Genomic DNA, 23308 nt, shown 5'->3' with positions numbered 1-23308 from the left:
AAACTTTTTTTTTTTTTTTTTTTTTTTTTTTTTTATATGTACACACTCCCAAAGAAGAAATGGAAAAGTTGTTAGGGTGTGGACCAGGGCTTCTAATTAGCTGTTCTGGTCTGCCTGATTTATCTCTATCCCGGCCCTAGCACCTTCCTGGGACTCCTTCTCCCACGGGAGCACACTTTGGGGAACAAAGGCATCCCCCAGCACCTGACCCCACGGCCGGCTCAGACCAGGTCTTCCAGCCCCTTCCCCAGGGGAGGAGCGGGCAGAAACCCCCCCCCCCCCCTCCCCGCTGCCCAGGTCGCCACTCTGGCCTCCTTGACCCTTACTTGTTTCCCAAACAGAGGGAGCCCTGGGAAGGCTTCTTGCCAAAGTTGGAAACAGCTACCCTCATTGTCTGCCTCGCCCTGCCGGCCGCGCTCGCCCTGCCTCCCTCCCCTCCTCTCTGTCTGAAAGTGTGAAAATTACAAATCCCAAGGAACTGCAATCAGAACTCTACCTAGGGAACGTTCAGAGTATCCTTGCCATAAATATCCCGCTCCAAGACGCCTGACGTCAGAGCGGGGCGGGCGGGGGCGCGGGCCGGGCGGGCGGGGAGCCGCGCCGCCCGCTCTCGGAGCCCGGGGGCGCCCAGAGGAGCCGGGGCGAGCGGCGGCCGGCGGCGGCGGCGGCGGCGGCTTCGGGGCTGCGGGGAGTGGCGGCCGCGCCATGGGGTCCTCGGAGTAAGTGCGCGGCCCTGCCTCTGCTCCGCTTCGCGCCGGGCCGGGCGGGGCGAAGGGGCGCTTTCTGCCGGCACCTCCACGCTTCTCCCCCCCCCTTGCTTTCTCTGCACCGCCGAGAGGGGACTGCAAAGGCGGCCCCTCCGCGGGCTGCCTGTTGTGTTTCTGCAAAGTGTTTGCGGGAGCCAGCGGCCCTCGAGGGGGCTCCCGGGGCCTGTGTGCGTGTCTGTGTGTGTACGGGGCGTGATTTGCGTGTGTGTCTGTGTCTGTCGGTCTTGGCACATCTGGACGCAGGAAGTGTCTTTGGAAAACTTTTTTTTTTTTTTTTTTAAAGAAATGCTTTTTTTGTGTGTGGCTTTGAAATCGGATTCCTTGTTGTCACAAGTGGACCAACGAACGTTAGCCGGTACCCCCCAAACTGACAACCTTGTGGTGGTGGCTCTTCCCGGGGCTCAGCCTTGTGCCTTTATTCGGGTGATTTAACTCTTCCCAAGCCCCAGCTCCCACTTGCAAACTTGGCCTCTGGCCAGCAGGCAGGGCAGGGGGAGCGGGAGGTTCTTGCTCTCAGCCGCAGTGGGGAACCTTGGGCGAGAGAAGGAGCATCCCAGAAAGGGGGTCCTGACTCCAGGGACCTCGGCACCTGTGGCGGCCACCCAGCCTCCTGCTGTGGCCCTGACATCAGGCAATGAGACTTTGACTTAACCGAGGAAGGCAGGATCCGGTCTGGAGGCAGGTAATTAATTGTAAGGAGGATGAGGAGGAGGGGGCGGTGGGGCCAGGACACTGCGGTTCTGGGTCGGGTCCTGCTCCGGGAGAGGGATGGATGCGTCTGTCACATGTGCCCAAGGTGAGGGACGCGCCTGGTTCTCCGGGAGGGAGCGCCGCGGTGCCCCAAACAAGATGCAAGCTCCTAACATAAAGAGACATGTCTGAACCGTGGGGTGGAGGAAGGGGGGTGGTGGGGGAGAGGGAGAGAGATTTTTATCAAAATTGAACACAGATTGCTGAGGTCTGGGCTTGATTTAACTCTTCTCTCTCTGCCTTGGCTACTTTTCCACAGCTCTGTGGTGGATTTGCAAAGTTCCTGGGAAGGTAGGAAGGCAGATTACGCCTCTCCAGGGAACACTCCCTGGAGGGCTTTCCTTGAAGTCTACAGGGCAAAGAAAGCAACTTCCCATCTCTGGAAAGTTTAGTTTAATGCTTCTCCCTCTTCCGGGTTTGGTGTCAGTTTCTTGGATTTCTCTGAAAAGTGGGCTACTGGAGGGGATGGATTTTCCCTAGGAAGTAGAGGGAGATTGTGCTCTCAGATAGGAGGCTGGGGTGCAGGCCCTGTGGGTCCACCAGCCCTGAATGGCCCAGTGCACATTGCTGGATGTCAGTGTTGGGTCCAAGAACCAGTGACCACAACGAGAGACTTTTCAGCTCTGCCCTAGCCTGGTCTCTAGTTTTATATTTTGCAACAGAGCCAGCCTACAACGTTTGGGTGGGAGGAAGGTTGCTGGACCCTCCCTGTGTCCTAGGAAAAAAAATGAGAGAATGTACAGGACAGGGAGGAAATCTAGATGTAAAAACGGACCCACAGGAAGTTCGAGATTTGGGGTGGATTTTAGAAATTACACAAATTGACCCTTAGGGAAGCAGACAGCATTGTCGGAAATAGACTCGTTTTCGCTTCAGGAGTTATGTCTTCGCCTTCACTGTGATGAAGAAGAAGGAAACCATCCCAAGGGCTGTGTAAACAAAAGTGCACGTAAACGGGTAGCTGGGTACCGAGGCATGCACGTGCAGGCTCATGTTTATTCGTTTGTCACTGTGCGGGGATGGTCCTGGCCTCTGCCTTGACAGCACACACAGCCCATTTCTCCTCTGTGCTGGGAGCTGCATCCGACTCCCCGTGGTTCTTCCTTTACAAAAAACAACTAGGCTATTATGGTCTTGCTGCCCGCTAGTTGCACGCTCACTCCTGAGTTTTCAGAACTGTTCCTCCACATCCTGGGATGCTGAGTGAATACTCGTGCCCCCATCAGGACAAGAAGAGGAGAGAAACTTGTCCTGGGCGTTAGAACTCTGAAAAAAGTCAGGAGTTCAGGAAGCGGGAGGCGGAGAGGGCAGAACCAGTAGGGAGGCCTGTGAATGTGTTTTCTTTTGGTGAGTGTGGGGGAGGTGGAAAGCCTACTGCTTTCTGTGGGAACATGTTCTCTCCCGGGTCTGCTTTCCCAACCCCCCGCCCCCGGAGTTTTTGAAACTAAACAGGTTAGACTCTGCCCCTTCCTGAAGAGCCTGGGATCCAGGGGTAAAGGCAAGGGCATGCCTACCTGCAGGTGGCTGGGAGGCAGCAAAATCATTAATGAGGCACAGGCTTCTTTGATTTTAGTGGAGCCAGTGGAAGTACCAATTTTAAACCTCGCCACTCATTCCCAATATTTGCAAATAGAAGGCTGAAGACCCAGGGGCAGGGGGGACCCAGAGGAGACACACTCTCAGAAATACTCTTGTCCCATCAGAAGACTCCTTCAGGCCAGTCGAGGGCTTTCAACTCTTTCATTGCGTGGGGTTTCTCTGGAGCGTTGGTGGGATTCTAACCTTTCTGGGATTGCTGTGGGAGACATTTCAGCAACTTCAGACCCAGGTCGAATTCCCAGGCCACTGATCTCCCTGCTTCTTCTGTCAGCTCCAGCTTCTGGCCTGCTCTTGGGTCGTCTCTGAGATGAGAATATTTAGAGAGGATGCATTCTCAGGCTCCCCTGAAGGTCCGAAGGGCAAACACACCTGGCAGGAAGAACGACTTGGGCTTTGATAGCAGAGGAGGTCTCCACAGCCAGAGCCTCTGTGTTTGGGGATCCTGTGTCCTTTGGCGCTGGACTTGAGGTATACCCCGGCAAGATGGAAAGAGTGCAGACCTCAGAGAAAATTGCCCTGGGAGAGAATTAGGAACCTGGCATATAGGTTACTTTTTCCTTCTGCGTTTTAGCTTCCTCATCTGTAAAAGGAGGATAATTACCCCACAAGGTTATTACAAAAATGATATTTATGGAAAAGAACTAAGAACAGAGCTAGTGATGTTGTAGATCCTTGATAAAGGGGATAGCATAATTTTATCTCTTCATTTTTCAGCCATCGGGAGTCTAGGTTTTGGGGAAAGGACCTTTCCCCGGCTCTGGCCACCTATTTTCCATTATTGAGGGCCAGTGGGTGGCAGTCCTAGGGCCCAGGTTACCCATATTTCTGCCCTCTAGAGAAGGTGACCAGTAGAGTGAGCAGGCATGAGCAAGTGGGAGAAGGTAGCAGGCATCCTGAGTATCTCGTCTGGAAACCACTTCTGTGGTGGAGATCTCTCAGGAGGGAGAAGGTCGTATGTGTGTGGTGGGGGCAGGGCAGGAAGCTCAAGAACCAGGTGAGTCTTGTAGAACCAGCCTGAGGTCGGAGGTTGATTAAGCAGCCAACTCCAATGGGTTGTAAAGTATGGACGTTCAGCTATCCGTAAGCATCTCTGGGGCATATGGGGTGGGGCAGCTGCCCCCGGTTGATACACTGTCTTGGGGAGTTGGCTAGTCCATTGGACAGTACTGGAGAGGGCAGCTGCAGGTTCTCATGGCCCATCGCAGAGCTTCTAAGTTATCCTTCAAGTTGACATTTAAGATGTTGAAGATCACATTTGTTTCTGTTTTGTTCAAGCTCTCTCTTTAACTGTGGCCTGGGATGACTTTTCAGAGGCTCAGCCAGTGGCCAACTTCTCTTGAGATGGCCCAGATCGGGGGATCAGTGAATTCCTCGCTCCTGGCAGTATCTGTTTCTCCAGCTCCCTTCTCACATTTTTTGGTTTGTTTGTTTTTTGTTTCATTATGAGGTTATAAAACTGCACTGTCAAGATGCTGTGCAGAGGGGGATTGCTTTTTCTTTGGATTTGTATGTGTCGTTATGCTAGTAATGTGCAAGGTTTATCAGACTATGGGTGTTAACAGGTGTCGTGGGGTTCTTTCTGGGTCTCCTGTCCACAGAAAAAAAAAAAGCAGAGCAAAGGGGAAAAAAAAACTAGAAAAAATAAACTTTAGGCAGTTTTCTATCTCTGAGTCCTGGCCAGAGGGGAGCTGAGTTATTTGTAGGATGCCTCGCCATGCGGTGGAAGGAGCTTCTGAATCAAGTAGACCCAGGTTTGAGTTCTGGAATCCCCAGGTCCCAAGTGATGCATTATTTCTGATCCTTTTTCATCTGTCAAATGAAAACAATGACTCTTTTTTACTTCCCAGGGTTGTACTGAAAATGAAATATATATGGGAAAGATCTAGCGAAGTGCTCGGAGCTTAGCAAAATGTTAGTGCCTTCTCCCTCTCTGGTTCTAAGCTTAAGAAAGTGCATGGCTTTGGACATTTGTCCATGAGTCAAAGCAAATAAGCTACTTATTCAGGGCTTAACATCAGTGCTCAAAGGTCAGCTATCTCAGCCTGGAGATGGAGACCTTTAATACAAAAGTGAGGCGGCACAGATCAGTGTTCCCCATGTCAAACAAATAGCCCCATGTGATCCTCTCCTGGAAGAAAGGAAAGGCCACCAGCTCACTGACCCATGAACCCGGGCTATTAGCGAACCCTCCATACAGCTTGTTTTAGAAATCCCAAACGCTGTCTTGGTTCAAAGAATCAAAGTCAAAACTGGGGAGAGAAGTCGTTGAGGCAGTACCTACCATTAAAACGGAATAATAATGACACGGTAACAATAGTACCTTACATTTATGTAACGGCCTACAGTTTGAAAGGCATGTGGCCTCATTTCATCCTTAGAATAATCCTATGAGATTGGCCTGCACCCTGTTTTACAGCTCAGAATCTGAGAGCTTAGAGGACTTCCCCTCTTTCACACCATAAGTGAGTGGAAGAAACGGGAAGGCAATAGCTGCCCAAGCGGTTCTGTTGCATCCCTGGCTGCACCTTAGAATCACCTGGGAAGCTTGTAAACATGTCAAAACCTGGGCCCACCCCAGGCCAATTAAATTAGAATCTCTGGGGAGTGGGGCCCAGGCATTGACAGTTTTGTAAGCTCCCCAAGTGATCCGAAGTGTGAGTGAGAGAGCCTAAGGTCTAAGGGAAGAGTGAAGGGTCCCAAGGTTAATATTCAGGGTAGCAGGCATGGGTGAACCCCCCCCTCCACACACACACACAGCCAACTCTTTGCTTAGATTACGCTTCATGAGGGCAGGCACTTGTGTGGTGCTCCCTGTATCCCCCTAACCTGGGGTCGTGCCGGGTACAAGGTAGACACTTAGTAATTGTTGGCTAATTGAATGAAAGAATGAACAAACTACTGTAGATTAGGAGCCAGGAGTTTCAACAGCCAAATCCAGCCTGCTGGCCTTGTTTTATAAGTAAAGTTTTATTGGAATGCAGCCATGACATTTGTTTATGTATTTTCTCTGGCTGCTGTCATGCTAAAAGGGCAAGAGTTGAGTGTTGTGAAAGAGACTGTATGGCTCAAAAATATTTACTGTCTGGCCCTTTAACAGAAAAAGTTTGATGGCTCCTGCTCTGAATCTCAGACATGAACAGAGAGTATATCTTAGGGAGGGACGTGATGGCATGGTGGTCCAGAATGTGGGTTCTAGAATCAGACAAACCCGTGCTTGCATCCTGGCGCACCCCCCCTTACCTGTTGTAAGACCTTGCATATTATTTACCTCTCTGAGTCTGTTTTCTCACCTGAAAAAGGGGGATGATAATAAATAATACGGCCCTCGCAGGATGGTTGAGAGGATCGTCAGCCCCTGGACTCGTGGAAGCACTCAACAAATGTTAGCTCTCGCTGTAATGGTTGTAGTTTCTGGCAATTAACCAAGTGAAAGGAAACGAACTAGATTAAAGTCAAAATCCAAAGCCAGTATTACAGGCAGAGTAAGGGATGTGGTAGGCAAAGATAATGAGCTGGGGTGATGAAGAAAAACTGGTTTCGGAGGTAACAGGTGTCCTTTTAAGATGGCACAGGTCAGTCCAGGCCCCCCGGGTGTGTTAGTGCAATGCTCCTGAATGTCTGGCTGCTGTGTCGACCAGCAAGTCCCATCATTCCTCCAGGGGATAATTTAGGTTTTATTGCACTTAACCTGGTCACAAGCATATCCTACCTCTGTATCCTTGTTCATAGTTCTGTCTACCTGAAAGGACCTTCCTCAGTCCTTGTCTTCCTGGTCCACTTGTCCTGCCCGGCTTGCTCAGGTGTCTGCTTCCCCCTGTAATGCCCTTTGCAAGGCTTTCTCCGCCTGCCCCAATCACTCCTTCTTCCTCACTTCCACAAACATGGCGCACAGCTCTGTCATAACATTTAACACATTGCATTAGCAGGCAAGGAAGAAGTGAGTCTCCTTCATGCCTTCTACATGTTTGGAGCTCATAAAAGTCAAATTGCCTTGTTGAATCCACACCTGGTAGCCCAACAATGTCAATTAGACCCTTGGTTCAACTCAGTGATATTTGAATTAACTCTTGAGGAAAGAGTAGGCCTTTGCCCAGGTACTAATGGGATTGCAAGAACAAATCCCCATAGTCAACCATATAGAATCACCCAGTTTATAGACTATGTGGACCCTTTGTGGACCATCTCTGTACTCTCTGTTGGTTCTTGCCCTCTGGAACACCTCTCCTGAGGAGTAGCCAGGGACAGGGAAAGATGAGAGAAACATAAAACCAAGCCTTTGGCTTCTTGTCGGCAGATGTGGTGAAAAGTTGGGTTTTGGCTTCTCTCGGCTTTCCATGTATATGTGCCAAGATAATTGGGAGTTGGCTTGCTATGGTCAGCATTGCCATTTGACTACAGAACATGTTGCATAATTTTTATAGATTTTAGTGGCAGATTTATTTTGATGGCAGATGCATGTTGTGTGTGGAAGAATATTAAGATAAAGTTCTCTTCTAATGATTAAGGGGAGGGCGCAGAAAAATCTTGGCCTTTTGATCAACCCCTAGTGGACAACTAGGAGCTGCCCTGATGGAGGTGAGGGGGGAGAGAAAATGAAATAATACTTTTATATGGGACCCCACTATGCACATGACACGATGCTGATACTTTTAAAAAGCATATTCTTTGATTTTTCCAAATTATGAATAATTTTTACTTAAACAAGTGAATGGGCATCATCTAGAAATACAAAGAGACAAGTGGAAAGTGAATACCCCCTCTCCACACCCTCGCAATTAATGTCAATAGCCTAGGATTATATTTGTCTTTTCCCTTGTTCATACAAATACCTGCAGGTGTGTATTCAGACATAGCGGCTGTTGTTTGAATGTTTTTCATGAAACTGAGTCTAACTGCACATTACTCTGCAGCATACTTTTCTTCCCCTTGAGCATCTATCAAGGTTATCCCTGCAATGCATCAAACTTCTTTTTATTTTGTCTGATTTCTTTAGGCCAAGACACCCACGGCTCTATATATTTGAGATCATGCCATTCTTGTGGGGATATTTATTTTAACATCAGTCAGTTATTAAACATGGTTTCATCCTGATGATCACCAGTTTGGGTCCTTGCGTCTGACATATCAAGCATCCATCACCCAGAAAAGCTGCATTCTGGCACTCAGGCTGACTGATTGATGTACTTAGCCCTGGTGACCATCTGGGATATGAGTGCACGTTTTGTGTGGGCCTCGTTTGTCCCCTGGGAAAGCTATTGGGCATCAGGCCCTGTGGGCGCCCCCCCCCCATCAGTTTAGCCTTCCCTGCTTGGTTCTTCTCCATCACTGCCCATGCAGGAAGGCAGTAGAAAATGTCAAAGACTGATCCATTAGTTGGGAGAATCATCCCAGTGGAACAAATCAGGCAGTGTAATTTAATGGTCAGGCGTGAAGACTCTACACTCAGATCACCTGGGGCCAAATCTCCGAGTAGTGGGCATATACTGTGCCACCCTGACCTTCGCTCGGCCTGACCCCAGTGGCAGGTGGCGCTGGCAGTGGTCAGCCCACTGAAGAGAGTTGCCCTGCCTATCATCACTCCTGCCCACACTCCTCTCTTGGGTCACCTGCATCCAATGATTGACGGGCGTGATGAAGGCCTGGCCCCTCTAGACCAATGTGGGAAGATTCTAAAGGGCATCCCAGCTTCAGGGCTCCACATGGGGTTGACTGAGGCTGCGTGGTGAGATGATGACCTCAAGAGCCCTTCCAGAGAACCCCCTGCCTGCTCCAGAAATATTGACTACTTCATATGAACTTGTTTTGGAGCAACCCATTCTTTTTTCTTTTTTCTTTTTTCTTTTCTCTTTCTTTTTTGTATTTTTGTATTTTGCATTTTTTAACGTAAATCCAAGTTAGTTAACATCTAGCGTAATAATGATTTAAGGAATAGAATTTAGTGATTCATCCCCTACATATAACACCCAGTGCTCAACCCAACAAGCATCCTCCTTAATGCCCTTCACCCATTTAGCCCACCCCCCACCCAACACTCCTCCAGTAACCCTCACTTTGTTCTCTGTATTTAAGGGTCTCTTATGGTTTGCCTCCCTCTCTGTTTTTATATTATTTTTGCTTCCCTTCCCTTATGATCATCTGTTTTGTATCTTAAATTCCACATTGGAGCAGTCCATTATTTTCTAGTCCATTATTGCTAGAATATGACACAGTGCATTCTTTTCTTGTGCTCTATTCTGTGTGTTTTCTAGGTGAGACCCAACCAGGTTTCCTTACAAATAGGGTGGTGTCCTAACTGGATAGACTGAGCAAACGTTTTAATTTTTACTGCCAAATTTTCATTTGCCCCTACCTCCCTATGCCAGGCTGATGGGTGTAGGTGTATCTGTGTAGAAGCTCAACCGGATGGCTTTGTTGCCATCCTGTCTGGAGATGGGGGGCACTGGACAAGTTGACCTTTGGCAATTCCTTTGCATCTTGCCAGTGTTTCTGTAATACAGAGGGGCGCAGTCTCAAGAACCCTGCTGGTCCACTGGGGGGCTGCCTTCCTGCCCCCATATCACATAGGTATTCACGTCATGCCGGCATGGGTCTCTGCCAGATCTGATTTGCCCTTAGGGAGTGTTTGTTTCTTTCTGCTTTGTCCTAAGCATGGGGGCAGCTTTTGGTGCTATGTTGAATATTCAGCCTTTCGGGTCACAGATACTGATGGCCTGCCTGCGTGCCAAAGCAAAGCTTGCCTGTGTGATGGATGCACCGTGTGCCAGACTCAGGGACCTAGACTCACGGCTCAATGTCTGACCACATTCCTGGAGGGCAGTGTCAACCCTCCCTCACTTCCTCCCAGACACCGCGTTCCCCAGCCTCAAGGTCCCAGGACCAGGTGGCAAGGGAAGGGAGTAAACTCCATGTCAGCAGGAAGATGGGTCAGTATTCCCACATCGCCAAAGGCGGCTTTGAAGTTAGCTTGAAGCAAACTCAGAGTTTCTGTGGACTTGGGGCAGTAGTAGTAGGCCATTTTAACCCTTCTTTTCTTTTTAATCTCTGTCAACATATTTATCAGTCTGTCACCTGTCATGTGGCACTGGGCTAGGAGCTGCCCAGAGTTAGGAACTGCCTTTTCTAGACACACAGATGATGATTCCCCATCACTGCTGCCCTGAATGGGTCATGTTATTGATGTCTGTGCCTGTCTAAGTGAGAGCTGGGGCTACCAGAGCTGATAGACTGGATTTATGGGCACAGCCCCTGGGTTCAGATTCAGGTTCCAGTTCTTGCTAGCTGTGACGCTGTGCATGAGTTACTTTACCTCTCTGGGCCTCAGTTTCCTCATCTGTAAAATAGGTTGTGATAAAGATAAAGTTCATGCATGATTTGGTAAAGAAAAAAAAAAAAAGAAAGAAAAAAAGAAGCCATGACACCAGGGCTGACACATAGGGAACACTAAGAAATGTTAGCGATGATGATGATGGAGGACAGCCACCAAGTCTCATTAGCCCTGTTCACCCAGCACCCTGCACGGTGCCCGGCACAGAGCGGTAGGGTTGGGGGGAGCAATACGCATTTATTAAGTAAAATATCTGACTGGCTTTGCTCAGTGTGCTACTTAGTCTGATCTACTCTGTACCACAAAAAGAAATACATTTTGCATTTTAAAGTTTTTATAACTTTTTGTTGAAGTTCAACATGACTGAAAAATGCAGTTTATAAGTATGTAGCCCAATGGATTTTCACCCACTAAGCATACCTGTGTAGCAAGTATCCAGATCAAGAAACAGAATATTCTTTTTTTTTAAAATTTTTTTAATGTTTATTTATTTTTGAGAGAGACAGAGAGAGAGCATGAGAGGCAGAGGGGCAGAGAGAGAGGGAGACACAGAATCCGAAGCAGGATCCAGGCTCTGAGCTGTCAGCACAGAGCCCGATGTGGGGCTCGAACTCATGGAGTGCAAGATCATGACCTGAGCCGAAGTCAGCGGCTTAACCAACTGAGCCACCCAGGTGCCCCAAGAAACAGAATATTCTAAAGCCCCTGCCTCCCAACTGTCTCTGGGCTGAGAAGCCCCCATGCCTCCTTCTGGCTACTCCCCTTCCATAATCCTGACTTCCAATGTAGTTGATTAGTTTTGCCTGTTCTTCCTTTTTTAATGTTTATTTTTGAGAAAGACAGAGAGTATGAGCAGAGGAGGGGCAGAGAGAGAGGGAGACACAGAATCCGAAGCAGGCTGCAGTCTCTAAGCTGTCAGCACAGAGCCCGACGTGGGGCTTGAACCCACAAACCGTGAGATCATGACCTGAGCTGAAGTCAGATGCTCAACCGACTGAGCCTCCCAGGCGCCCCTTGTTTTGCCTGTTCTTGAACGTCCTATAAATGCAATCATACGGTGTGTACTCATTGGGGTCTGGCTCTTTTTGCTCAGTGCAGTGTTGTTGTGTAGACCACTCATTGTCACTGTCGTGTAGCATTCCGTTATGTGACCGTCGCACACTTGATGCATCCACCCTTCGGTTGATGGGCATATGGCTGGTTGCCAAGTTTGAGGCGGTTAGCGGACAGTGTCACTGTGAGCATTTGTGCACTTGTTCTTGGGTCAACCCATGGGTGCATTCCCGTTGGTACGTCCGGGGAGTGGAGATGCTGGATCCCAGGGAATGCGTGTGCTCAGCTTCAGGAGGTACCGTCAGTTTTACAAAGTGGTTGTGCCATGTTTTCCATGTTCTGTAAAGAGGAAGAAGCAGTTCCAACTTGGTAAGGCCGGGGCTTGAGGCCCACTCATTTACTGGGGTTCCTGAGGTGTTCATTTTATCCGCGCCCTTTATGTCCGAGAGCTCACGTGTTCCAGAAAGCCTGCTGCAGGTAGGTGCGTCCTGTATACGAGGCACTGTGCTGGGTTTTTTCACTCATTCTATTTCCTGCAATAGTCCCATGAGATGAGATGAGTGCTGTTACCCTCTCTTATAGATGAGGAAACTGAGGCTCGGAGGGGTGGAGTGGCTTGTCTAAGATCACACAGGAAGAAATTTTCAGAGCCAGGATATAAGACACATGTCCTTGGACCTAAGGTTCCTACGTTTTGGGATCTGACGGTGAATAGTTTGGGCTTCAGTGCGAACACTGGACAGAAACATGGGCACCGATGCGGGGCCTGTCACCCTTGAGCCTGGGCCAGTTGCAGGGTGGTGGCTGTGAGGAGACACTCTGTAAAAAAGGAGCAGAAAGAAGCCAACTCAATGACCTTGAGAAGCCAAATTGTTTTCCTGCCCAGGGGCTGTTGGAAAAGGTCATAAATTTCCTGGAAGGCAAGGACGACCATGTAATTTACTGTCTAAACCAGGGCCTGTTCAAGAGTGAAAGGGTCACTGGAGGGGATGCTGGGGAGGCAGACATCCATTGGCGCTGTCTGGGTAAATGTCCCGGGTCAACTGGGACATAGGTTCACCCTCTGGGAACCTGAGTGGGCATTGCTCTCCTGATTAGTGGGACCTACAGGTTCTCTTTAACTCTTTCAGAACATTGTGTGTCTGGAGATTGCCCCCGTGCGATGTGCTTCTAGTCTCCTCTGTTGATGCTAAAACAGCGCCTGGCTTTCTTCCCTTCTGCATACCATTCCTTGCTCAGACTAGGCTCTGACAAGGTGAATTTTTTGACAGATCTAGTTACCGCTGAGATGCCTATGCTAACAGACTAGAAGCTCCCAGAAGGCTAAGGCTGTGCTTTAGTCACTGTGGTATTTGTGGCACCTAGCTGGGTGACGGGCACAGAGTTAGCACCCAGGGAATACTTGTTGAGGGTATATATCATTACTCCATGTGCTCATTCATTCTTTCATTCATTCACAGTTCATGGAACATCTTTTAAAAAAATCTTTGTTTATTTTGAGAGTGGGGAGGGGCAGAGAGAGAGAGAGAGAGAGAGAGAGAGAGAGAATCCCAAGGCTCAGCATGGAGCCTGACATGGGGCGGGATCTCACGACTGTGAGATCATGACCTGAGCCGAAATCCAGAGTCTGATGCTTAACCGACGGAGCCATCCAGGTGCCCTCTTCCCTCTTTTTTTTTGATCTGACCCCTAGTCCACTAGTCCAGGAAGAGAAGTTAGTTGTGTGTACGGATGTGCATACAGGCAAAGAAGAAAAATAAAAGATACCAACTTAATCAGTAGCAAAAGATGTTGTGTTGTGGGGAGTCTAGGTTTGAATGTCTAATCTATTCTGATAGCATCCACTAGTTAGCAGAACTTCCTTAGAGAAGGGATTTAGCAATTTGGCAATTCTGAGCCTGGGGTTTTCATCATGTGTGAAATGAAAATGCCAGTAATGGGGCGCCTGGGTGGCGCAGTCGGTTAAGCGTCCGACTTCAGCCAGGTCACGATCTCGCGGTCCGTGAGTTCGAGCCCCGCGTCAGGCTCTGGGCTGATGGCTCGGAGCCTGGAGCCTGTTTCCGATTCTGTGTCTCCCTCTCTCTCTGCCCCTCCCCCGTTCATGCTCTGTCTCTCTCTGTCCCAAAAATAAATAAAAAACGTTGAAAAAAAATTAAAAAAAAAAAAAAAAAAAAGAAAATGCCAGTAATACCTGTGGCATAGGAGTGAAGGGGGTCTGTGGCATAGGGGATACGACAAGTACAAAGCGCCTGGTGACTCAGTTATCAGTGGTGGCGGTGGCTCAACAATCATCTGAGAAGCGCTGGTGTAAGTCACCGCGTGCTGAGGGGGTGCTGTGAGCAAGGTTTGCTCCCCCGCCCCCCCCCCCCGCCCCCGCCGCCGCCGCCGGGTCCTCTGTCTTTTCAAGTGAGGCAGACGGTGTGTGTACGGCAAGCCCATGTGACCTGGAGCTTTCGTTAATAAACAAGGATGGGATCAGCAAATTCTTCAAGGCCTTGGGGATTTGATGTGGGTGTCAGAGATAAGGACGCAAAGGGTAATTAATTTCTCATGAAGTGCACAGCTGCATTTTCACCAAGAACAACAGCGAGAAGCACTGACGCGCTTATGTATGTCTAGCCAGGAGTGGCTTTGGTGTAGCCTAGTGGCTCCTAGTGTAGATTCTGGGGTCAAATTGCTAGCGTCCAAATTTAAATTCCACCACTTCCAGAACTATATCCTCCCTGAGACTCAGCTTCCTCAAAAGTGAGTAAAACGGGGACAGTCATAGTATTTACCCCGAAGAAGGACAAAATTAATACTCGTAAGGTACTTAGAATAGTTCCTGGAACACGGTGTGTACTCTGTCCCTCTTTATTATTGCTGTTTGCCAGATAATTTGCTTTCCATGGGAATACTAGGCACAGTGTGGTACCAATGCAGTCACAGAGGAGGCGGGATTGTTTTGAGGTGGGGGACGTCAGGGAAGGCTTCATGGAGAAGAAGCATCCCAAGGTATTTTCTAGAGTTCTGTGCTCTGAGCAAGAGGGCTTATTTCCATGTTTACTCTGGTCTTCGGGCTTGGAAAAGATTTAGTGTGGAAGAAACGCTTTCCCTTAAGAAACATGATCAAATGCCTTCTGAAACTTTGAAGTTGAATAAGATACAGTCCCTGCCCTCCTGCATTTCCAAACTACTTCATCCGTCCTTGTGCCAGGGACAGGAGGTATTAAGAGGAGTCCTCAAAGTACTAACAGTGTTGTCAAGGAAAGATCCAGAAGCGAAGAGTACTATTCCATGACATCAATGCTATGAGAGGGAGGTGTTCAAAGTGGATTAACTCAGATTCCATTTAAGAGTGTTTGGGAATGTCAGGAAGTTGTGAAATCTCCTTCCAGGCCTCTGTTATTAGAAATCTCCTTCCAGGCCTCTGTTATTAGAGGAGTGATTTGATCGGTTGAGATGGTAAGTATGTGGTACTTCCTGCAGCAGAAAGAGGGACCGATGGTTCCTCTGGTTCCTTCAGTTCATTTGTGGTGTCCACCTAGTGTGCCTCTTACAGGCGAAGGGCACTGTGAAAGCATGCTAAACTTTTCCTGGACAACGTTGACAAGGTCGAAAAAGATGTATTCTCCAACTTGCCCAGGGATTACTGGAGTTCTGCTTCATGTGCTTTATCTCTGAAGTTAGGGCTCATTTGAAAAATCCCGGCCTCAAAGCCAGTATGCAAAAGGCAGTCTTCCCTCTGCCTACATCCACAGCTCCTCCTGCCGCTCCCGAGATTTCCAATGAGGAAGTGATGAACTTCAACTTGTTCAAACTTTTATAAATTAAAAGAAAATTTTCTTTGGTGTTTCAAAGCATGCAAGTGTAATTCTAACAGTACAGTGATGCTATAGAATAATGAGCATAGGAAAAGATGTTCAACCTTGCTAGGAATCAAAGGCCTACCATATATTGAAATCACAGGGAGACATCATTTCACACTTACCAGATCCCCCCCTCCTCCGAATTATACTCTTCGTGTTGGATCTAGAACCAGAGATAACACCCATTCACTAATGGTGGGGGTTACGTTGTTGTGTATACTTTGGAGAGCAGTTAGGTACTATCTAGTAAAATTAAAGATGCACTTGCCCTATGACCCAGAAGTTTCATTCTTAGGTAAATCTAGAGGAAGTCTAATACCTATGAAAAGGAGCTGTGTTCGGGAATATTCTCTACAGCATGTTTGTTTGTTTTTTTTTAAGTTCTTAGTTTATTAATCCTCTCATGAAAAATTTGCACAATCACCAGATAGTTCCTGCAGCATCTTTACTCCTTCTGTTGTCCAATCTCCAGCTCACTTCTTTTTGCCAGCACCAACATTAGCTTTCGCAGTTCCCCTGACTTTCTTCATTTGGTTCTTGCATTCCTTTCACTGTTTTCTTGACGTCTTTTTCTTCTCATACAGGCCATGTCTTGCAAGTCTATGTTTGGGTTCATTTTTCTTTGCATAATCCAAGGAATCATAAATCATGCCAAAGCCAGTTGTCTTGCCACCTCCAAAATGGGTTCTGAATCCAAATACAAAGATGACATCTGGTGTGGTCTTGTACATTTTGGCTAGTTTTTCCCGAATTTCTGTCTTAGGTACTATTGCCTTTCCGGGGTGAAGAACATCGATGACCATCTGTTTTCGCTGAAGTAGTCGGTTGGTCATGAACTTCTGGTCTGGATAGTTACTGTGTCATTCATGATGGCGGTCGAGCTTTAGGCAGCCAGGGAGGAAAAGAGCACAGCATGGTTTTTAAGAGTTAGAAAGCAACCCAAAGTTCTGTCAACCAGAAGACCAGTTAAAGAGTTTGATATGTACATGTAATGGAATACTATGCATTACAGTGAGAAGATGAACGGATGTGCTAGTGAGATATAATATTAAGTGGAAGTAATGTTGAATGCAAAAGCAAATTACGGAAGGATGTCATTCATATTGAATTTAATATCATACAAAATAATCTTTTACTTACAAATATTTACATGTATAACTAAGTATAAAAACATGTTTGGTGGGGTGCCTGGGTGGCTCAGTAGGTTAAGTGTCCCACTCTTGATTTCCACTTTGATCATGATCTCATGGTTTCTGGGATTGAGACCTGTGTTGGGCTCTGTGCTGACAGCGTAGAGCCTGCTTGGGATATTCTCATTCTCTCTCTCTCTCTCTCTCTCTCTCTCTCTCTCTCTCTCTGCCCCTGCCCCACTCATGCTCTCTCTTACTCTCAAAATAAATAAATAAACATTAAAAAAACCCCACATGTTTGGAATAACCAGTAAATTCAGAAAAGTGGCTCCCTCCAGGGAAGTCAGACAGGAAGACCAGGGAGGGGTAAGAAGGGGCTCCATTTATATGTGGACTATTTTCTCTCTTACACTGAGTAATGGCTACACGAATGTTTATTACTATCTATATCTTTAGATAGCTAAAATATTTTTTAATTAAAAGGGTTAATTTTTTAAAATGGGCACAGACTCCTACCCTGTCTCCTCTGCCTGATGGCAAATAGACACGCTGAAAAGAGAATAGGAGGGTGCTTCCTGTTTGCTCCAGGTTCTTCTGGGAAATTTTACGTAGATGTGATCATCTTCAAAGGGGCTGTTCTCCGGACATCTACCCTGGGCCCTGTGGTAATCCCTGGTTTTGAGTTACAGATCATGACCTATTTTTTTTTTTTTTTCTGATATGTGGCTTTGTTGGGATCATATTTTGATATATTAGTAAAATGCAAAATGGGGTCATGCTAATAGAAACCAAACATCAACTCTCTGGCTGATTTTCCATATAGAAAATCGCTAGAGCCTTCTCTCATCCCACCCCTTCCTCGAGAGTTCCTGGGATTTCTTACATGTGCTGGCAAGTGGCCACAACTGTCATCCTGACATCCTTGTGATAAGGACATGGGACCAACAGTCTCTAGTATTTCTCATTGCCCCAGGGTGAAAGGATCTGTCTCTCCCATCATAGCTGCCTGGTTTCGGTGAAATTTGCTATCCCTCTGATTTTGGTTAAATACAGCCACTGCTCTGTTCCTCTTGCAAACATCCTTCCCCAAAGTGGGAAAGTGCCCACCGCCAGGAATTGCTTCCCTTTCTTTTACTGGACAATGAAGCCACATTGGCCTCTTCTCTGGGTGCTTTTTGAAACCCAGTTGATTCAGCTCTTTTATGTGCCTTGCTCTTTGTTCCAGCCCCCTCTCCCTTGGAATCTGGTCCGAGCCCAATCCAAGTGACACAGACTGTGTTGGCCTTGAGTGCCCTGTCCTGTATTGTGCAGCCCTCTGTCCTTGACCAGGTTCATGAACCTCGGTGCTCAGTTCTGCAACAGTGAGCCCCTCATCTGGCTGCTATGGTGCTTGCTATGGACCTAAGGCTGGGGATGGCTTTCTTCCCTGCCTCTTGTTTATTTATACATCGTATAATTCACCTTAATTAAAAGGAAGAAAATCACACAAAATTGGGACTCTTGGGAGCAAGTCCTGGGTAGATGGTGGCTCTGAGAATGTACATGGGAGTCTGTATCAGTCGGGCTCTGGGCAGGAAACAGTTGGCACTCCCAAATTGGTTTAATTGATATGAATGTAATGAGAGGACTATCTTCAGAGAGAGAAGGTCCTAGAGGAGATGATGAGATACCCAGGGATGAGCAACAGCAGGAAGATGTTAACAGTCCTGTGCCTGATGGGGCCAGGGGGAGAAATGTGTTATCAGAGCCCTGTGCCAGCTGAAGCTCAAGGGTTAGGTCCCCTTGACAGTTGTGGCCCTAGAGGAGCACCACCACTGACAGCAGAAAGGGAATACTGGAATAAGCACCCAAGGTCTCTCTCCTTCCACCCTCCAGTCCCCTGCAGTTGCTGTCCGTGGGTCAAATCCCACTGAGCACTGAAGCCCAGGAATCTGGGTGATGCATTCTGGAGAGGTGGGCCCCCTGGGCAGGAGCATGGCAGAGAAGGACAGGGAGTGGAGGTCAAGGGGAAAACCGAGAAGAGACAGAGCCTTGGATGTGTCGTGGGTATTCTTGTGTAACTAGACAGACCAGGAATGATGGGGAGTCCCCTGTGATCCAAGCTTTGGGGCAGTTTGGGCTGTTTTTGGACTGGTCGACTCCAGGAGGCTTATGTGGGTAAGCCAGGAAAGGGGTCTGGAAGGAAAGGAACTGATATTTGTGGTTATGGATCAGGTATTTTATTCTGTGCTGTAAAAAGGATGATGTTTTGAATGAGGCTTGAGGATTGGCTATTTATCATGTTCTGAATACTTTCCAGTTCAGAGAATGGAAGATGTGATTGAGCTTGGTGGTCTCAGGTGGCAGGCTGGGGACTTGAGACCTGGTGTGAACCCAATCCATACAACACATGATACTGGTCTTAAGCACCCTGACGGATACGCATGTGGAACTGGGGATGCACTTAGCTGGAGCTAACCATCCCAGAGTTTGCCTCTTGGTTCCGCCTCTACCTGCGCCATTCATTACCCTCACCCTCAGACTCACTTGAGTACATCTTACCTCCCATGAAGTCCGTGATAAATGTCAGAGAGGCAGCTTTGACTGGGTGGCCCAGCATGGTGGAGACATGGTCTCAAAATTCTGTGGCAAAGTACAGAGAAAGGAGAAAAGAACATATCCAAGCCCATGGGGGTACAGGGCCTGCCCTTGAGAATTCCCAGTCCGGTCTGTCAATCAGGATGTACGCACCCAATTCACAGGGACACCTGCAGAAGTATCATGCAGAAGTTCGCAGTATATAAACAAAATGTGTACTTGGCAAAGGAAGGTGGAGGAACTGGAGTCACTGAAGTTGGTGGGCTTTGGGGGTCGAGAGTCTCTGTTCTGTCAGGTAGTAGCTGAGTGACTCCAGATAAACATTTGATATCTCTTGAGAGGCTTTAGGTTTTTCATCTGCAAAGTAGGCAAACTAAAGGTGTTTTTCTCACTAGGCAATTGTGACAGTTGCATGGGAGCATCCATGTGAAATACGGTGCCTGGTGTGTAATAAATTCTCAATAAATGCTGGCTGTCTCAACATCATTTATTATTATTATTATTATTATTATTATTATTATTATTATTCCTGGAGGCAAGTGCTAATCCCTGCTTGGAAAGAGGAATGAGTACTCAAAATTCTAAAAGACTTGTCCTCTCCTTGAGTCTTTTAGTTTATCTATTTCATTGCCCTTTTCCAACCAACTCCACAGGCCTCAATTCTTTGATGAGCACTTATGTCCCATGGAGGGTGAACGCCAAGGCCACTGTGGGGCTGACCATCTACTTGGTCCCCTCCAGGTGGGGAATCATGAAATGTTCAGAAGGAAGGAAATCAGAAGAAGTCAGGTAGTCTAGCATTTCCCAAACTGCATTTGACAAAACACCAGATTCTCACACAGTGGCCCTAGGGAGAGAAGTTCTGTGATTCAAGAAATGCAAGCAGTGTTCCTGCGTTGTCCCTGCCCTCGCCCACACAGGGCCATGCATTCAGAGAAGCAGTGCAGCCAGAAGACAGGTTTCCCATTGTTTAAACTAGTAGTCTCTCAATTTATTTATCTGGAGAAGGCTTTTTCCCTGGGATACCCCATAGAACCGGTGTTTTGAAGCGTGTATCAGTTAGAATTTGTGTTCGACTACATGGGATAGAAAGCTGACTTAAGTGGCTCCATCACGTAGGGTTCTTATTTTTCTTATACGAGTCCAGCATAGTCCAGAGTTGGCAGAGTGACACCACAGTGTCATCACAGACCCAGGCTCCCTCTGTGTCTCTACATCAGCCTTCTTTCGAATGAGACTTTTGTCTTTGTGCTCGTTGCCTCATGGTTACGAGATGGCTGCCTTGCTTCTAGCTTCACATCTGAGTTCCAGGCAGGAAGAAAGAGAAAGACAAGGTACAAAAAGTGCATGCGAGCAAATGCCAAGCTCTCTTTAACAAGCTTTTCTGAAAGCTCCCTCCAGAAACTGGCCAAAACTCTGTGAAGTAGTGACCTCAAGCTGCAGTGGAGTCTGGGGGGAGCTGAACAATTTTTAATTGGGAATGCTGCTGCCTAAAAAAAAAGCAGGGACCTACTAGTATGGGAGAAGGCGAGAAGAGGTATTAGGTGGGAAGTTCACATTGTGTGCTGCATTGGTCACACCTTTGCTCTCTCTTCCGCAGGATGATTCTTAAAAGCATCCCAAGCAAAAGAAAATAAAACCAGCCAACCAAATCAACCTTTGCAATCAATAGAAAATATGACTTCTAAGCAGCAAGGCCCTTGGGCTCACAGACCCTATATAGAAGATGCTGTTGGTGTCCTTCACAGGTCTCCCAGCTGCTGTGGGAGCTCAGCTAATGGTTTGCACCTATGTGGGTTGCCCTTGACTTACCGAACCCCTTTGTGCAGTGGTTCCTACAAGAGGAGTTACACCCTGCTTGCCCTGCCCTTCCCCCGAATTCTGTGGCCAGTGACTACCAGGGAGAAAGGTACAAAAGCCCCATGCCCTTGCCCCCAGGTGGGGGGCAATGTGGCAGTGGGGTTCCCCTGCAGAGCTCCCCATAGGACAGAGATGAAGCTAGATCTCTCCAAAAACCACATTCGTGCCAGGTCATTCCTCTGCCCTCTTCTCTTTTCCTCCTTCCATTCCTGGTTTCTCCTAAGACCACAGCTTCAATATATGACATACATTACAAGTCTGTCTCAGGCCCTGCTTTTAGGAAACCCTACGCAAGGTGTCCTGGGTCAAGCAGGGTGCTCTTTACTTCCTTCTAAGCAATTCCACCTAACACCCTTTCCCTCAGTCCTGTTTGTGGCTTTGACTTGGTCTTGGGGTTGTGGGGACAGCTCCGTGTTCTACTCTGGTGTTGGCTGTTGGATAACTTTCTTCCAAGCCCTGTTGGATATATTTGGGGAGGCCTCAGTGCAAGACACTTAGCAAGGGGGAGTCTAATACTACATCTTCCCAAGACAGATCGTCTTAGAAACATTGATTTGTGTTCTTGAGCCCATGAACTGTTGGAAGGGACTTGTCTGTGTGTGTGTGTGTGTGTGTGTGTGTGTGTGTGTGTGTGTGATTTTCCATCTTGTGGCAATGGCAGCCGGGTATTTATAGCTGGATCTACGGGCCATTCTCACGTGGCTAAAGAAAATTAAAACCTCATGTGGATTTTGTTTTGTTTTCCCCCTCTGCCTTTGCCATTGCAGACTCTCCAGTTCTTAAACCCTTGTTGTTGTAACTAGAGCCGCACTGAGCATCGCTCTGATGGTGAGGTTATGTAAATTTACTATTTCAGGCAAAAATGCCTGTTCTCCAGTCAGTCAGGCCACAGGGTCTGAGGGGGGTTCTTTTGGGGAGAACTCGTGGGGACACTAAATGGCAGCCCTACCCATCACCGCTGTCTCTAGAAAGTCTCCCTAGATTAACCCTGTGGAATGTGGATTCCTTAGATCACCTCATGATCCCTCTGCATATATGAGTTCCTTTGAAAGAAAATTATTTTCTTTCCCCCTTGTTTTTCTGTATTCTTAAGTCTTTTATGTCTGTGTTTTGCCTTCTCAGTTAGACCGAGAACACCCTGGGGGCCTGGTCTGTTTGCCCAGGTTACTGGAGCTCTTGGCAGGGGGTGTGTGGGGAGGTGAGGGTAGGGGGGCAGGAACCCGGGCCAGTGTGTTCTTCAGGACGCCTTAAGAACTCATGGAGTTCTCTAGACAGCAAGGTTGGGGTGGTTTGCCCAGTCTTTACTGAGGGGCCAGCGTGCTTCCTGACCGCTTCAAGTTGAGGAGACAATGGTCCCAGGCCTCCTGTGGACCCTCTACCATTTCATTCTGGTGATCTAGAACACACACATTCACACAGGTAGGGTGTGGAGTAGGGTGGCATGGCCCAAACCTGCCACAACACATGAAGACTCCTGAGGGGCGTGTGAAAGAAGGAACTTAAGTTTAGCTGCCATTATTCCAGGGAGCTATGCCTTCTCACTGCCTGGCCATCCCCAGGGAAGCCAGCCCACTACACAAAGAGCTTTATGAACGTCTACTCTTTAAACTCATAAAATGATACCTACCATTTACTGAAGGCCCACTGTATGGGCCAGGCACTGGGCTCAGCACTCGCACACTTCAGCACAACCCTGTCTCACGGTAGACCTGCAAAGTGGCTGTTACCACATATTACGGAAGAGAAAAACCAAGGTTCTGAGAGTTTAGGTGCCTTGCCTGAAGTCACATAGCTAGTCATAAGCACAGAGGGTATTCCAAATAAGGTGTGCCTGAACCTAAGACCCAGGCTGTCTGTACTGCGTCCCGATAGATCGCAATCACCCCCCCTCTGTGATGAACTGAACAACCAACTACCTGACTTCCATTGTGGTATAGCTCATTGTGTTATAGAAATACTGTTCTGTGTCCCGCACGGCCAGCTTGTCTGTGTCAGCCTTCTAGTCACAGAATAGAAGGTGACTTCTGATTTGGGTGTCAGTGGGTACCTTCGGGAGTGGCTGCAGCGTGGATACTGTGGTCCTATATCTCAGTCCCGCGTCCTCCTCTCAGCTGCGAACACACCCACACCCTCTTTCCCTGCCTCACTGCTTCCCCCCATGCCTGTGAGTTCTAGAGGGTTTCCAAACCTAGGGTAGAGCCAGCAATTCATTAGTCTTTGTCCGGATTCCAAGAATCCCAAATATACAAGAATTCCTCATTGAGAAGTCCAGCATTCTTGGGGAAAGTGTGTGTCACCAAGAGAGAGCAAGACTCCTCACATTGAGAAATGGGATCCTAGTCCAGTGTGGGGAAGTAAGTTTGGGTTTCAGAGCCAGATGGAAGCTGGTTGGCTGTGACA

At 47.9% G+C, this 23308-nt stretch overlaps 1 protein-coding gene and 1 pseudogene across 5 annotated transcripts in view; one reads left to right on the top strand and one right to left on the bottom strand.

The window, feature by feature from the left end:
- Positions 1 to 507: 507 nt before the first annotated feature.
- Positions 508 to 23308, top strand: part of DAAM2 (dishevelled associated activator of morphogenesis 2) — a 118811-nt gene continuing 96010 nt past the window's right edge. For 2 of the 5 annotated variants that reach the window (XM_019457023.2, XM_019457024.2), the window contains exon 1: positions 508 to 719. The gene's annotated coding sequence lies outside the window, so the exon portion shown is untranslated. Of the gene's footprint in view, positions 720 to 1275; positions 1450 to 23308 lie in introns of those variants that run through there. The other 3 variants (XM_019457026.2, XM_019457025.2, XM_019457027.2) reach the window with 2 other exon arrangements.
- Positions 15709 to 16209, bottom strand: LOC109271580 (40S ribosomal protein S24-like; annotated as a pseudogene).

The sequence above is a fragment of the Panthera pardus genome, unplaced genomic scaffold (genome assembly GCF_024362965.1).
Source record: "Panthera pardus isolate Hobbes unplaced genomic scaffold, ASM2436296v1 HiC_scaffold_17, whole genome shotgun sequence".
Classification (NCBI taxonomy): Eukaryota; Metazoa; Chordata; class Mammalia; order Carnivora; family Felidae; genus Panthera; species Panthera pardus.
Note: the sequence above shows the minus strand (reverse complement) of the source record. Positions and strands in the feature narration are given on the sequence as shown.